The 16,637-nt window shown below is 39.5% G+C and overlaps 1 non-coding gene across 1 annotated transcript; it reads right to left on the minus strand.

Annotated features, from left to right (window-relative positions):
- Nucleotides 1-2,763: 2,763 nt before the first annotated feature.
- Nucleotides 2,764-2,870, minus strand: LOC141602802 (small nucleolar RNA R71). Its single transcript, XR_012524711.1, has one exon. It is a non-coding gene; the product is annotated as a small nucleolar RNA R71 (small nucleolar RNA).
- Nucleotides 2,871-16,637: the final 13,767 nt, after the last annotated feature.

Below are 16,637 nucleotides of genomic sequence, written 5' to 3' on the forward strand. Positions count from 1 at the left end.
AATTTTGGATTGGTCTATATGAAGACTCCCAAAACATTCTCAATATGGGATCCAATGGTATGTTTACCGAAGTTGATGACAATCAAACATAGACCAAAATTAAAGAAATGGCGGTTCATAACTCGCAATATAGTAGGCCTCGGAAGGCTACTAGAGGAGGAAAGCATGAGGTAGTTTCCATCACTCAATTGGGTGCTCAACTAAGTGCTCATATTGACACCATCAATTTGAAGTTTGAGAAGGCCATGGCTAAGCTTGATGAAGCTTCCAAATCACCCAAACAACATGTTAATGCTATGGTGGCATTGATGCGACCATAATTGGCGCATATTTAGCCCCCGAATTACCATTGTTTCCATGCTTTTTAGTGCCTATTTGGGTCATTTCTTATCTTTAGTTCTTTGTTTTGCATATTGTTTGAGATTTTGATCCCTTGGTAGGAAAGGAGTAAGAATCTTGCATTTTCATGGCAAAACGAGGCTAAATTGATTGTATTCAATGACCAAGCATCAAGGAGAGACAAGACTAGAAGGCCTTTGTACATATTATAGTAGAAGAGCATTGTTGAGAAAAGGATCCTTGAGTCCCCAAGGAAATCCCCAAGGAATTCATGAAGAAAAGAAGAAGAAAAGCTGCTGCCAGACAATCCGAACGGATTGTACACAATCCGTCCGTCCGCCCTCGCCAATCCGAGCGTCCTTCAAAGGAATCCGCTCGGATTCCCCGTCGCCAATCCGAGCGTCTTGACCAAGAATCCGCTCGGATTCTCCAGCCCAGATCCGGCCGTCCCGACTCCCATCCGCACGGATTTCAGTACAGCACGTTTTCGTTCTTCAAGCCACGATAAGAGAAGCCCTTCTCTCGGACAATACCGGAGTCTCCTTGCTCAACTTAAAAAGTGTAATTACTAGTTTAGCCCTTAGTTAACCCTAATGCATCCTCCCTAATTTTCACTATAAATACCCCATTAGTCTAATTAGAGGAGCATGTTCTTCTTATCAATAATTAGAGTAGTTAATATCAATCAAATCTCTCTTCAATATTGTAATCAAGTATTAATCAAGTTTTAATCCAAGTTTTAGTTCTTCAATCTCTCTCTTGTTCTTCCTTTATTTTGGGTAATTAGAAGATTATTGGGTTTATTGGGAGATTGACAACCTTCCATCAATCATCAAGTTCTTCTATTATTCTTTGCATCTTTATTATTGGAATCATTAGTAGGTATAATCTCTTAATCCCTTTTTAATTATTGCTAATTACTTTCATTTATTCATCATGTTTCATTATGTTAGTATGATTGACAACCTTTCTAGCATGATCAATATGATAATGAGTGAGTAGTCTCTTAGCTAGGGTTTAATGGGTGATTAGGGGAAACCAACATGGAGAATGATTCATGCTTAAATTAATGTGCTTTCATATCTTATTTGCTTGCTTGTTTTGATCTTAATACATGCACATGTTATATTTGATGAAATGCTAAGCCTATGAATCCTTGCATTTACTATCATCTTCTATCCTTTCAACTTGACTTGTAAGACATAACCCAACTCGAGTCTTGTTAGACCATGCATGTGTTGAGTAGGAAAGATTAAGTCAACTTTTAGGTGTTGTACAATCTAATCGATTCGGCTCCGGGACCCAAACTTTCCTAGGATTGTAAGATATATCCCAACTCAATCCATCACAACAATAATTGCTTGCTTATAATTTGAGAACATGTTTGTATGATCATATCCCATGAATCCCCTATGAACCCATGACACCCTAGTGCTTTTAATCAATTGTTTACACCCCTTATTTTATTCATCTTGCTAGTTTATTTTCATTGTTATTTTAGTTTAGTAACCTTCTACATCAACCAAATTTGTGACACCCCTAGACACCACTAGTTACAATAGAATTCTCATTTCAATACCCGTCCCTTGGGATCCGACCTTTACTTGCCTCTTTACTAATTGTAGAGTTGCTCGTGGAGTATAAATTGTGTTTTGTATCGACCATTGACCAACGACCACATATGCTTAATTGTGAACACCAAATGGCTCCGATCAAAAATGGCGCCGTTGCCGGGGACGGTGTTTAATTGATTTAAGATTTCTTTTATTGTTTTTAGTTGTGTCTTTTTCACCTTGGGGAAGTAAAACTCCTCAAGGTTTGTTCTAATTGTTTTCGAGTTGTTTGATATTTTGCATGTCTAGAAGGTTACAAAGAAATTTGTTACCTTTTGACCGTGAAATCGAAAGAACCTTGACGAATAATAGGAGACTTGTTAGGAGGAATTTGGGAGGTGTTGGTGAAGTTGTTCAACCCACTAGTGAGTTTGTCAATCCTTTCGCAATAGAAGGAGAAGAGAACCCATTAAACAATACCCCACAAAATCCACCTACAATGCCTAAATTCTCGTCACACTCTATACCCACCGAGGAGGATCTACCAAATGGTACTCCTACCCCACAACATCTCACCGGAAACTTTATTGCCAAGTCCGCCTTCATCCAACTAGTTGAGAGGAGCCAATTCGGGGGAATGCCTAGTGAGGACCCTCATTCTCATATGGAAACCTTTTGCGATTATTGTGAAGCTATCTCTCAAACGGGCGTGACTCAAGACCAAATAAGATGGGTCTTATTTCCTTTTTCGTTAATCGGCCCCGCAAAGCAATGGTTGAAGGGCCTTGATAAGGCCACCCTTGGAATAGATTCTTGGAAGAAGCTAGCTCTAGCTTTCTACAAAAAATTCTACCCACCGGAAAAGACTAACATGCTAAGAGCTCAAATTACGGGTTTTAAGCAAAGGGATGAAGAATCTTTGTATGAAGCTTGGGAGCGGTTCAAAGGTATTTGTCGCTCATGTCCTCACCATGGACTTAGCGAATGGTTTTTAGTGCAACAATTTTGGAATGGTTTATATGAAGATTCAAGGAACATTCTCAATATGGGATCAAATGGAATGTTCACCGAAGTTGATGACAATCAAACATGGAACAAGATTGAGGAAATGGCGGTCCATAATTCACAATATAGTAGGCCTCGCAAGGCTACTAGAGGAGGAAAGTATGAAGTGGACACCGTGACTCAATTAGGTGCTCAACTTAGTGCTCACATTGACACAATCAACTTGAAGTTTGAACAAGCTATGGCTAGGCTTGAGGAAAAATCAAAAACATCAAAGCATCATGTCAATGCCATGACGGCATCCTCATCAATCCCAAGTGGGATATGTGAGAATTGTGGAACCTTGGGTCATGACTCAAGTGAATGTAGGGGAACAACCAAACAAGTTAATGCTTTCCAAGCTTACAAAAGTGGTACCCCTTATTCAAATTTCTACAATGAAAACACCAAGTTCCATCCAAATCTCTCATACAAAAGCCAAAATGTTCAAAACCCTCAAACAACATACACTCCACCACCCATGAGAAATCAAAATCAAAGACCCTTTTACAATCAAAACCAAGGTTACCAAAATCAAAATCCATACAATCACCAAAATGACCAAGGTTTTGATGTCCAAAAAGCGGTCCTCCAAATGCAAAAGAATCAACAAGAATTTTTCACTCAAATGCAAAAAGATAGCCAAGCAAAAGATACCACCATCAACAACATTCTAGCTCACACCAAGATGTTGGAAACACAATTGACTCAACTAGCATCTTCAAGCTCACAAAGACAAAAGGGGCAATTACCACCTCAAAGTAATCCCCCTAGACATGAAACGGTTAGTGCCATTCACTTGAGAAGTGGTACAAGATATGAAGCACCAAAGGAGCAAGTTGAGAATGAAGTTGTGAAAGCTAGTGAAAATGAAGTTGTTGTGCAAAGTCCCAAAGAAGGGGAATCATCAAAAGAAGAAAGTTCAAAGAAAAATGAAGACAAAGCCAAAGAGAAGGAGCCCATTGTGGTTAGACTTCCTTTTCCAAGTCGTCAAGCCAAGCCCAAATTTGATGATCAACTTGGAAAGTTCATGGAAATTGTGAAGAACTTAGAAGTCTCAATTCCTTTCACGGAATTAATCAATCACGTTCCGGCCTATGCAAAGTACATGAAAGATATCCTCACAAAGAAGAAGTCGATCCGGAAACTTGAGACTATCGCTTTCACTAAGGTGAGTAGTGCAATACTTCAAGGGAGTTCACCTCCAAAGTTAAAGGATCCGGGAAGCTTCTCAATACCGTGTACCATTGGCGACACAACGATCAACAAAGCCTTATGTGATCTAGGGGCTAGTGTGAGTGTCATGCCGTACTCGGTAAGTAAAAGGTTGGGAATGGGAGAGCTTAAGTGCACCAATATCACTCTTCAAATGGCCGATAGATCGACGAAGACACCATTAGGGATATGGGAAGATGTCCCCGTGCGAATTGGGAAGTTTTTCATCCCGGTAGACTTGTCATTGTTGATATGGAGGAAGATTCCAACATTCCAATCATCTTAGGAAGACCTTTCCTACACACCGCGGGTGCGGTGATTGATGTGAAACATGGAGAGCTCACTCTAGAAGTGGGAGATGAAAGCATAACTTTTAATCTTGACAAGACCATGAGAGCTCCTCGTTTGCATGAGCCATGTTTCATGATTGATCATTATAGCCGGAAAGATGAAAGGAAGAAATCGGAACTCCAATGGAGGAAGAAAATTGAAGATGCTCCATTCAAAGAGCAAGTGAATTGTGACAAGGAGAGCTTGCAAAGCTCATCAAAATCAACCAAGGAAGAAGATGATGGCCTCATTGGCCAAGAGAAGAAATTGGGAGAGTTGTCTCCATCTAAGCAAGAGATTTTCAATGATCAACTCAATGAAGTTTGTGGTCTTTGGGACGACGAATTTGAAGGGATCTTTAATCTCTACATTGGGCATGCCATCGATCATGATCAACAACAAGAGCCACGGTCTATTGAGGACCTCTACCACAACAATGAACAAGCTTTTGATTACTTCTTCAAGGTGTTGAGCAACATCAACAACACCTTGAACATGCCCCCTTGACATCTCATCAAGAATGAGAGTTTGGTGGAGTCCTCCCTAAACCACCACTTGTAAATATTTCTAACTCCCTAACTTACTTTTCAATTTTTGTATTGCATTTTTGTCATTTTTGGATTTTATTTACTTTGATCAAAATAATTGTCATGAAAAGAGAGAAGTGAGGGAGGGATTAAAAATTTTAATTGATGTGTAGTGCTTTACCTTAGTGTGGGGATGGCAATTGCCTAGGCTATTCATGTCTTAGTAGTGCCCCCACAATGAAGAACACAAGATCTGAAAGAAAGAATGATAAGGGAATGCGTTTGTGCACGGATGGAACTGAATCGGTGTACACAAGGACCAATCCGAGCGGATTCCTGAGAATCCGCCCGTCTGAAGAAGATCCGAGCGTCCTGCTGAGAAGACGCCCGTCTTGGGCTGAGCTGAAATTGCAAATTTCTTGACTGTTGAAGAATCCGGCGGATTTTCGGAAAGACGCCCGTCTCACGAGTAATCCGTCCGTCTTGTGAACAAGACGCCCGAGTCTTCTTGCAGTTGGGAAAAACAAAGAAAAATCTCGGATAGAAATCCGTCCGTCCCGCACAAAATCCGCCCGTCTCACAAAAAGAATCCGAGCGGATTCCCGTAATCCGCCCGTCTCTAGGCGGGATTTTGAAATTTTTGAAGCTGAAGAATCCGCACGGATTGCGCCCAATCCGCACGGATTGTCCCTGCGTTTTGAAAATGTCGAGCTCTTTAAATACCCATCCCACCTTCATTCATTCATTCATTCATTCATAAACACTACCCATAACAACAAAACCCTCATCCTCTCCATCTCAAAAACAAAAACCCTCAACAAAACTCACCAAAATGAAATCAAACCATCCTTCAAACAACAAATCAATCACTCCATCTTCAATAACAATCAAAACCAAGCACAAAATCTTCACCTTTGAGTCGATTTTTGATTTCATAAAGGCAAGGCCTTTCACCTTCAAATCGATTTGGGCATTCTACAAATTGAAGATTTTTGACTCTTTACTTGGTTAGTTCATCAAATGGCAAGAACAAAGGGAGCAACAAAGGCACCAAAAGCAAAGGCTCTCTCTCAAAGGCAAAAAGCTCTACAAACAAAGAAAGCTTTGACAATGGTGGTAGCAACACCAAGCTTGGAAGTGCAACAACAACAAATTTCTATGGGAGCATCACCTTCTACTCCGGTAATCGATCAACTCTTACATTATCCGGAGGTAACTTTCATCTCCGATACCCATAGAAATACATTTGTCAAGTTTGCTATGAAACAAATCCAATCCACCAAATTCATATGTCAAGATGCTTTAGAGAAGTTAGGTGTTCTTGAACAAACAAGAGTCTTTTTCAATGCCATGGGTTTGAAGAAATTGTTTGAAATGAAGGAAGTAACATACCCCTCCCTTGTCTTGGAATTCTTAAGTTCTTTAAAAGTGACAAAAGTTGAGAATAGGGAAAATATTGAGTTTCGTCTAGCTAACACTAGTAGACGCATTACCTTTCCGGAATTGGGTGGAATTTTGGGTCTTAGCGATGAACATAAATATTATAAGCAAATATGGTAAGTATGACCCCGAGCCTCTTTGGGAGGCAATCTCCGGGAAGAAATTTGAAGATTTTCATGCTTGTCGTTCTCTTTTGGTCCATCATCCGGGCATAAGAGTATGGCACAAAGTTGTGGGAAATACCATAATTGCTAGGAAAGACACCAATCATTTCACGGGACTCGATTTTATTCTCCTTGAATCAACTTTGAATATTGGAAGAATTCACACCAAGCCTTACAATTCTTTGAGGCTATTGGTTGATAGATGGCTCCATGTAGATAGTGGGAAGAAGGGTCAAACCGTTATTGTTAATGGCGGCCTTGTCACGGTCCTAGCCAAGCACTTTGATCCTAATTTCAATAAGGATAGCAAGTACAAGGCAAAGGAAGGTGGCCATCTTATTGATATGTCCATCATGATTAACAAGTTTAAGTGGGTTGCTCACAATCCCCTTGACAACAAGTATGGGTGGCTTACTAGTGAGGCTCGATCATTCACTTTACCCGCCAAGATTTGCCGTCTTAGTGTCCACCGGGCCAACTATTTACTTCCCCTATCCAAGGAAGCCGAGTACATCATTCAACAACAAAAGGGTGATCATGAAACTCCCTCCTCTTCCATTGTCATACCACCTTACCCCTATGAATATGAAGAGTTCAAACCGCAAGGAGTTGAAATTGGAAAAGACTATGTCACTCTTCTTATGCAAGCCATGCACAAGCAAGCTTATGAAGATCGGAAGAATGCTTATTTGGCTCAATATCCTCCCCTCTTACATCTAGCTAGGCAAGGACTCCTTGATCCATCTTGTCCTTTGCCTAGTTGGGCGGATAGAGAAGCCTTATTTCCGGGTGCATCTAGGGACGTGGTGGAAGACAATGAGGTTGTTGGAAATGGTGAAGAATTTGATGATAACATTGAGGAAGAAGCAAGTGGAGATGATGAAGGAGATGGTGAAGATGATGATGAGGAAAGTGATGAAGAAAGTGCCAAGGAAAGTGGCAATGTGACCACTTCTCATGAGGGAAGTGGTGATGATGATAGCATGATGGAAGACTAGCCTTGGAGACTCCTACACTCCCATGGTATGTCTATATCTCTTTGTATTTTATTTCATTTTGATCATTGTTGGAGGAATCCTAGCAACATCAAAGGACTCACACCTCGGTACCATTGAGGTGTTCTTTATTGTTCCCATTTTTTGAAAATCCAAAATGACAATCTAATTTCATGCATAGCATAGTGTGTGCATGAACTATACCCATGCTTTGACATTAGCAATAGTGTCTTATTTGGTTTGGGGAAGTTAATGCATACACAACGGGAGGTAATCTAAATTATCCTCTCCGTCATAACAAAAACCATGCATCATGTAGTATAGCTTAGTGTAGAATTGCATTTAGTATAGAAATCATGCATCATTTTGCATAATTTCCATCATTTTGGCCATTGAGGACAATGCCCATATTAGTGTGGGGATGGGAATTCTAACACTTAACTTTTATTCAAAACCCATAAAAATTGAAAATTTTCAAAAAAATCAAAAAAAATTGAAAAAAATTGAAAAACCAAAAACAAGTTCATTTCCTTTGTATATATTGTCTTGTATATATTGTGTTTGTTTATCCTTGTTCACTTTGATCGACTACGCCACATCCGAGACATGAGGATATTGAAGACCGCATGGTATGATCTTTCCAATCTCCTTTTTCCTCTCTATGTTAATGACTATGTGGCTTTATTTTGATTGATGCGGTAAAAACAATGTGAACTTAGGACTTGCATTTAGTTTATATGGCATGTTAGTTGGTAGAATCATTTGCATTAGGATGTATAAATGTTAGTTGCATCATGGCATGTAGTTTGCATGTTAGAAAAATTTTGCGAAACCGTCTATTTGGGAAGCTTGACAAGTGTATATATGCCCTAGTAGATGCTTTTTATTCTTAAGACTTTGCTTGTTAGAATGCTTGTAAAACACCCTAGGATGTGTCATCCTAGTATCCTTTGACCCATGGTTTAAGGCCTAGTCAAGAGTACCTTGTGGTGTGATAACTCCTTGGCTACCGTTTATTCCAAGGTGACCCTTGAAACCATGCATACTTCTATCATTCATCCATGTTCTACCACATTTTTGTCATCAAAGGGAATGGGCACAAAAAGAAATCAATTTGAGTTCAATGAAATGAAAAGTGAAACAAAGTTTGCAAAAATGCATCAAATGAAAAGAGGAGCAAAAATAGAACTCCTATGCTTCAAATACAAGGCACCCTCGTTACTAATTGGGGTGACTTTGAAAATGTTCAAAAAGAAATGCAAAAAAGTTGTCAAGTATTGAAATGCCAAAAATCAAAAGAAATGGCAAAGAAAGTGTTCTCAAAATGTTATATGCCACAAGAAATTGGGGGGAAAAACAAAAATAAAAGCAAACTCCCAAAATGAAACTCAATTACTATCGATCCCTTTATCCATCATATCCATTTTTGTGCATGGTAGAGAGGGGACGACCCTTCTTCTTGTCTAGGCAAGAGGGGGAATTCCGCGATCCTCCAGTGTTTCTAACACCATAGGGAGTCTACTCTTGACAAAAGCATTTAACGATTGAGGACAAAGGTACCCTAGCTTGACACCTTTTGGAGGTGATTTATTGGTATCCTTCTAGGCTTAGTAGTTTGAACAAATTGCATCTATGAAGGATTGTGTACCCTTGAATTGCTTCCCTTGTAGATAATTTCCGCCACTTAGATGAAGAAAGTGGCTATTCTTTTTGTAGATGCATCCATTATGTGTTTTTGTGTGCTTAATGTTTGGATGTGTCGCCATTTTGGCAAGACCCACCTTGCCTTGCAAGAAGGCATCCTACCTCATGGTTGTCTTGTTGTGAGTTGAAGGGGCGGAGTGAGACCCGCTAATTGTCTCATATCGGCTATTATTATTAGGTTAGGTTAGTATTGGTCCTAGTCTTTGTCACCTCTTTACTCGGGACGAGCAAAGGTTCGGTTTGGGGATATTTGATGCGACCATAATTGGCGCATATTTAGCCCCGAATTACCATTGTTTCCATGCTTTTTAGTGCCTATTTGGGTCATTTCTTATCTTTAGTTCTTTGTTTTGCATATTCTTTGAGATTTTGATCCCTTGGTAGGAAAGGAGTAAGAATCTTGCATTTTCATGGCAAAACGAGGCTAAATTGATTGTATTCAATGACCAAGCATCAAGGAGAGACAAGACTAGAAGGCCTTTGTACATATTATAGTAGAAGAGCATTGTTGAGAAAAGGATCCTTGAGTCCCCAAGGAAATCCCCAAGGAATTCATGAAGAAAAGAAGAAGAAAAGTCTGCTGCGGACAATCCGAACGGATTGTACACAATCTGTCCGTCCGCCCTCGCCAATCCGAGCGTCCTTCAAAGGAATCCGCTCGGATTCCCCGTCGCCAATCCGAGCGTCTTGACCAAGAATCCGCTCGGATTCTCCAGCCCAGATCCGGCCGTCCCGACTCCCATCCGCACGGATTTCAAAAGACAAAGACGTTTTTCGTTCTTCAAGCCACGATAAGAGAAGCCCTTCTCTCGGACAATACCGGAGTCTCCTTGCTCAACTTAAAAAGTGTAATTACTAGTTTAGCCCTTAGTTAACCCTAATGCATCCTCCCTAATTTTCACTATAAATACCCCATTAGTCTAATTAGAGGAGCATGTTCTTCTTATCAATAATTAGAGTAGTTAATATCAATCAAATCTCTCTTCAATATTGTAATCAAGTATTAATCAAGTTTTAATCCAAGTTTTAGTTCTTCAATCTCTCTCTTGTTCTTCCTTTATTTTGGGTAATTAGAAGATTATTGGGTTTATTGGGAGATTGACAACCTTCCATCAATCATCAAGTTCTTCTATTATTCTTTGCATCTTTATTATTGGAATCATTAGTAGGTATAATCTCTTAATCCCTTTTTAATTATTGCTAATTACTTTCATTTATTCATCATGTTTCATTATGTTAGTATGATTGACAACCTTTCTAGCATGATCAATATGATAATGAGTGAGTAGTCTCTTAGCTAGGGTTTAATGGGTGATTAGGGGAAACCAACATGGAGAATGATTCATGCTTAAATTAATGTGCTTTCATATCTTATTTGCTTGCTTGTTTTGATCTTAATACATGCACATGTTATATTTGATGAAATGCTAAGCCTATGAATCCTTGCATTTACTATCATCTTCTATCCTTTCAACTTGACTTGTAAGACATAACCCAACTCGAGTCTTGTTAGACCATGCATGTGTTGAGTAGGAAATATTAAGTCGACTTGTAGGTGTTGTACAATCTAATCGATTCGGCTCCGGGACCCAAACTTTCCTAGGATTGTAAGATATAACCCAACTCAATCCATCACAACAATAATTGCTTGCTTATAATTTGAGAACATGTTTGTATGATCATATCCCATGAATCCCCTATGAACCCATGACACCCTAGTGCTTTTAATCAATTGTTTACACCCCTTATTTTATTCATCTTGCTAGTTTATTTTCATTGTTATTTTTAGTTTAGTAACCTTCTACATCAACCAAATTTGTGACACCCCTAGACACCACTAGTTACAATAGAATTCTCATTTCAATACCCGTCCCTTGGGATCCGACCTTTACTTGCCTCTTTACTAATTGTAGAGTTGCTCGTGGAGTATAAATTGTGTTTTGTATCGACCATTGACCAACGACCACATATGCTTAATTGTGAACACCAAATGGCTCCGATCAGGCATCATCCTTAATTCCAAGTGGAGTATGTTAGAGTTGTGGAACTTTGGGACATGACCAAAGTGAATGTAGGGGAACAAGTGAACAAGTAAATGCTTTCCAAGCATACAAGAGTGGCACCCCTTATTCCAACTATTACAATAAGAATACCAAATTCCATCCCAACCTTTCATACAAAAGCCAAAATGTTCAAAACCCTCAACCAACATACACCCCACCTCCAATGAGAAATCAAGCTCAAAGACCCTTTTACAACCAAAGCCAAGGTTATCAAAATCAACCTTCATACAATCAATCCAATGACCAAAGCTTTGATGTTCAAAAAGCAGTCCTCCAAATGCAAAAGAACCAACAAGAATTTTTCACCCAAATGCAAAAAGATAGCCAAGCCAAAGGCATCACCATCAACAACATACTAGCCCACACCAAAATGTTGGAAACCCAAATGTCTCAATTAGCATCTTCTAGCTCTCAAAGACAAAATGGGCAATTACCACCTCAAAGTAATCCCCCAAGACATGAATCGGTGAGTGCCATCCATTTGAGGAGTGGTACAAGATATGAAGGGCCGAAGAAGCCAATTGAGGAAGACATTGTGGATGCTAGTGACAAGCAAAGAGTTGAGAACTCTAAGGAAGAAGAACCCACCACCAATGAAGTTTTAAAGAAGAAGAATGAAGAGAAGTCTAAAGAAAAAGAGCCTATTGTGATTAGACTTTTATTCCCAAGTCGTCAAGCTAAGCCTAAGTTTGATGAACAACTTGGAAAGTTCATGGAAATTGTGAAGAACTTAGAGGAATGGAATCAATCATGTTCCGGCCTATGCAAAGTACATGAAAGATATTCTTACCAAGAAGAAATCCATCCGGAAATTAGAGACTATTGCATTCACTAAAGTGAGTAGTGCTATTCTTCAAGGAAGTTCACCTCCAAAATTCAAAGATCCGGGAAGCTTCTCTATTCCTTGCACCATTGGCGACACTACAATCAACAAAGCTTTATGTGACCTTGGAGCAAGTGTAAGTGTCATGTCATACTCAGTATGCAAGAGGCTAGGAATGGGAGAGCTCAAATGCACTAACATTACTCTTCAAATGGCGGATCGATCAACAAAGATACCTTTAGGGGTATGGGAGGATGTGCTTCTTTATCCCGGTAGACTTTGTCATTGTAGACATGGAGGAGGATTCCAACATTCCTATCATCTTAGGAAGACCTTTCTTGCACACCGCGGGAGCGGTAATTGATGTGAAACATGGAGAGCTCACACTTGAAGTGGGGGATGAGACAATCACTTTTAATCTTGACAAAACAATGAGAGCTCCCCGACTATATGAGCCATGTTTCAAGATTGATCATTATAGCCGAGAAAGTGATAGGAAGAAGTTGGCATCTCAATGCGAAGATCAAGCTATGGGTAAAGAATCACCACCCATATGGAAGAAGAAAGTGGATAATCCTCAAGATGCTCTATCCGAAGAGCAAGGAAATTTTAAAAATGACGAGGGCTTGAATAGCTCACCACCAATCATGATAAGTTAGGAAGAAGGCCTCATTGGTCATGACAACAAGAAAGAGGAGTTGCTCTTTTCAACTCATGACATAATGGGGAAGCAAGCTAGTGAAGTTTGTGGTCTATGGGATGATGAATTGAAGGATTAGTCAATCCTTATATTGGTAATGCTATGACCTTAGACCAAGGCTTTGGTGACCATCTTGACTCAATTCACCACCATGAAGAACACAATGTGCAAAGCTCTATTGAAGACCATTATAACGAAAATGAACAAGCCTTCGACTACTTTTATAAGGTATTGAGCAACATCAACAACACCTTGGCTATGCCCCCTTGACATCTCATACAACAATGAGAGTTTGGTGGAGTCCTCCCTAAACCACCATTTGTAAATATTCTAACCCCTTAATCTGCATTTTATTTCTTGTATTGAATTTTTGTCAATTTTGGATTTACATTTTTATGTTTTGATCAAGATTATCATTATGAGAGAAAGTGAGGGAGGTATTTTAATGTTTCTTGATGTGTAGTGTTTGGACTAGTGTGGGGATAGCAAATGCCTAGGCTATCCGAGCCTTCATAGTGCACCCGCAATGAATACCAAAGGAATGAAGAAGAAATGACATGGGAAATGAAGAAACCCCACGGGTGGAACTGAACCCGTGGGTACAGGAGAAGATCCGAGCGTCCCAGATGAAACCCGCTCGTCTTGTAAGTGATCCGAGCGTCTTGGCACCTACTCGCTCGTCTTGGAAGAGCTGGAAATTGAAGAATTCATACTGACTATGAATCGGAGCGTCGCCAGGAGAAGACGCTCGTCTCAGCCTAGAAGACGCTCGTCTCAGTGGAAATCTGCGCGTCCTAGCTGTTTCGAAATTTAAAGTTTCACACTGTCTTACCATCCGAGCGTCCCAAGGGAAAGACGCTCGTCTCCTGAAGAATCCGTGCATCTCAGCACAGGTTAGAAACTTCAAAGCTGGCTGTCTTAGAATCCGAGCATCTTCGAAGAAATCCACTCGTCTCCTGCTGCTGAATGCTATAACACGGGATTTAAAATCCCTCTTCCCCAATTCATTTCCTTCTTTGAAAACACAAACACATATTCAAAACCCTCAATCCCCTCACTAACAAAACACAATTTTCTCACCCAAATTTACCCAAATCAAACCCAAACTTCCTCAAAACACAATCAAATTACTCCTTCATCAACAAAAAGCCAACAACACACCAAAATCTTCAAAAATTGAATTGATTTTCTAGGGTTTTAAGGCAAAATTCGAAAAATCCCAAATCGATTAGGGATTCATTGAAGATTGAGGATACTAGAAGCATTCAAGCAAAACTTTGGTTTGTTGATGCATTCTTAACAAGGAGAAGCATTATGACAAGGACTAAAGGTGGAAACAAGGCACCCACAAAATCAAATCTTTCAAAGAGGCAACAAGCTCTTCAAGCCTCAAAGGCTATGGTGGTACAACAAGAAAGAGTGGAAATTCAAGAGGATCCTACTCCTATGGTGGAAGCTACTCCTATTTCGGTTATTGAGAAATAACAAGAATATTCGGAGGTAACTTTCACAATCGATTCTCATAGGGAAGTTTTTATATCTCTTCTTAAGAAAAAACTTTTGCCCACCAAGTTTATATGTCAAGATGCTTTAGCCAAATTGGGTGTTCTTGAGACGACCAAGAACTTCTTCGAGTCTATGGGGTTGCTTACACTATTTGACATGCAATAATTGACTTACCCCTCCCTTACCATGGAATTTATAAGCTCTTTGAAAATCACTAAGGTAGAGACTCGAAAGAATGTTGAATTCCGCCTAGAAAACAGTGGATGCGGGCCCACGAGGATCGCTCGGGTAGAAAAGCGAGCAAGCTTTTGTATTTGTGGAGTCGCCACCAATTTATTGTGCAAAATTGGAAACCGTTCGAATACTTCGCATCATGTCAAGACACAAAGTAGTGACATAGACACCAAGAACTCGTTACCCTTAGCATTCTATGTCTAGAATGACTCTCGTGGATGCCAATGAACACGGATGTTCACAGAGATCTGGAGTAAGGGGTGAGGGTACGTATTAGGAAGCTCTTTTGATCGAACACCTAATCCCGCCCGCCTCGATAGCGGCCTCTACTAATGATTAGGGAAAATCATCTACACTCGATATGTTGAAGGTTATATGCATGCAATGCAACATCCATTTAGATTAATCCTAGCATGTGAGAATTAACTAAGTCGGGAAACCCGTAGTTTAACATGCATTAATCTCGAGGTAGAAATTTAGGTTAATTGTATGTGAAGGCATACAAACAATACGATAAAGAAATACAATAAAGAAAATTACAATAATTACAACGGATTAATTGATTTACGTCGAAAATACACTTAAAACGGATGATTTTAGAAAAGAAAGGGAAAATAAATAAAAGAAAAGATTATTAGCGAAAATACGAGTAATAGTCGATTAATACGTAAACTAATAAACTAGGTCAAAGCAACAACGGAAGTTCAGAGGCAGAATTCAACCTGGAACAGGCGCAGCAATGCTGCGTCCTTTGGAAGAGGCGCAGCGCTTATTGCGTCTATTCCTGACCCGAATTCTGGCTGTGAAGCCGGAATTGCATATCGTTAATATTCATTGGTAATTTAAGGATCGATTAATAATATTTGACTCGGATAGAAGTGGTTTAACATATTATTTACATGCAAATTGGTCATAAAAACAATAAAAACATGAATTAGAACTAATTAGAACAAATTAATTACAAGATTAATTATGAAATTAATTTACAAATAAATGAACTAAGACAAATTAATTAGGATATTAGATTTATTAATGACGAACTAATGATGATGATAAATAACAGATGAAAATATACAAAAGATGAATTTCAGAGACTTGATATTAATGAATCGAATCTCTAAAAACACGATTTGATTTAATGACGAAAACCCGCAAATATGATTATAAGGGATTTAAGTCGGGAATTTAATGATGATAAATTATTAATGATTTACATGTTAAAATTATTCAGCTAAAATTGTCGTGTTAATGAAATAAGAACAAACATAGACGAAACAAAAGAAACAGATGAGAATAACAGAAGACGGAGGAAGAAGAAGGAAAGCAGGAACTGCGGCAGCCTCAGAAAGAGGCGCAGCAGGTGCTGTGTCCCTTCGAAGAGGCGCAGCAGTTGCTGCGTTCCTTCTCGACGTCTGTCTCCTGTTAATCCGTAAAAAGGTTTTGAATAACGGTTTTATAAATCGGTTTTGAATATATTTTCGACGTAAACCTTACAATAATAATTACAAAAAATAAAATAAAATAATAAAATACGGGATTTACACCCTCAGACTTACATGTTTGACGAGACGAGATTAACTAAGTTAACGTTTAGTGATGCTCGACTCGAATGTACGACGAAAGTGCCCTCGAAGAGGAAATTAGACAAAGTTGATTAAGTTGATTGATGTGGAGTTGGTCAAATTGGTCGGTCATGCAAAACGAGGCTGGTACTGAGAAGGATCCGAGCTTACGTGGTCGAAGTTCAAGCACGTGGGCGCCAAAAAGCAAGAGCGTGGTCTAGAATGCAAAGGGAGAAGAGATGGGCAGACACTCGCGTGAGAAATATGAGGAACGAAGGTCGCTATTTATACTAATCACGAAATTAGGGTTTAGGAAAGGAGAGAAAGATCCGGAAACAACCGACTTAGGTTAAACACGGAAACTTGGACAAAAAGAAAATCTGGAGAAAAGGCGCAGCAGGTGCTGCGTCCCTTGGAAGAGGCGCAACACTTACTGCG

This window comes from Silene latifolia, chromosome 9 (assembly GCF_048544455.1).
Source record: "Silene latifolia isolate original U9 population chromosome 9, ASM4854445v1, whole genome shotgun sequence".
Lineage (NCBI taxonomy): Eukaryota > Viridiplantae > Streptophyta > Magnoliopsida > Caryophyllales > Caryophyllaceae > Silene > Silene latifolia.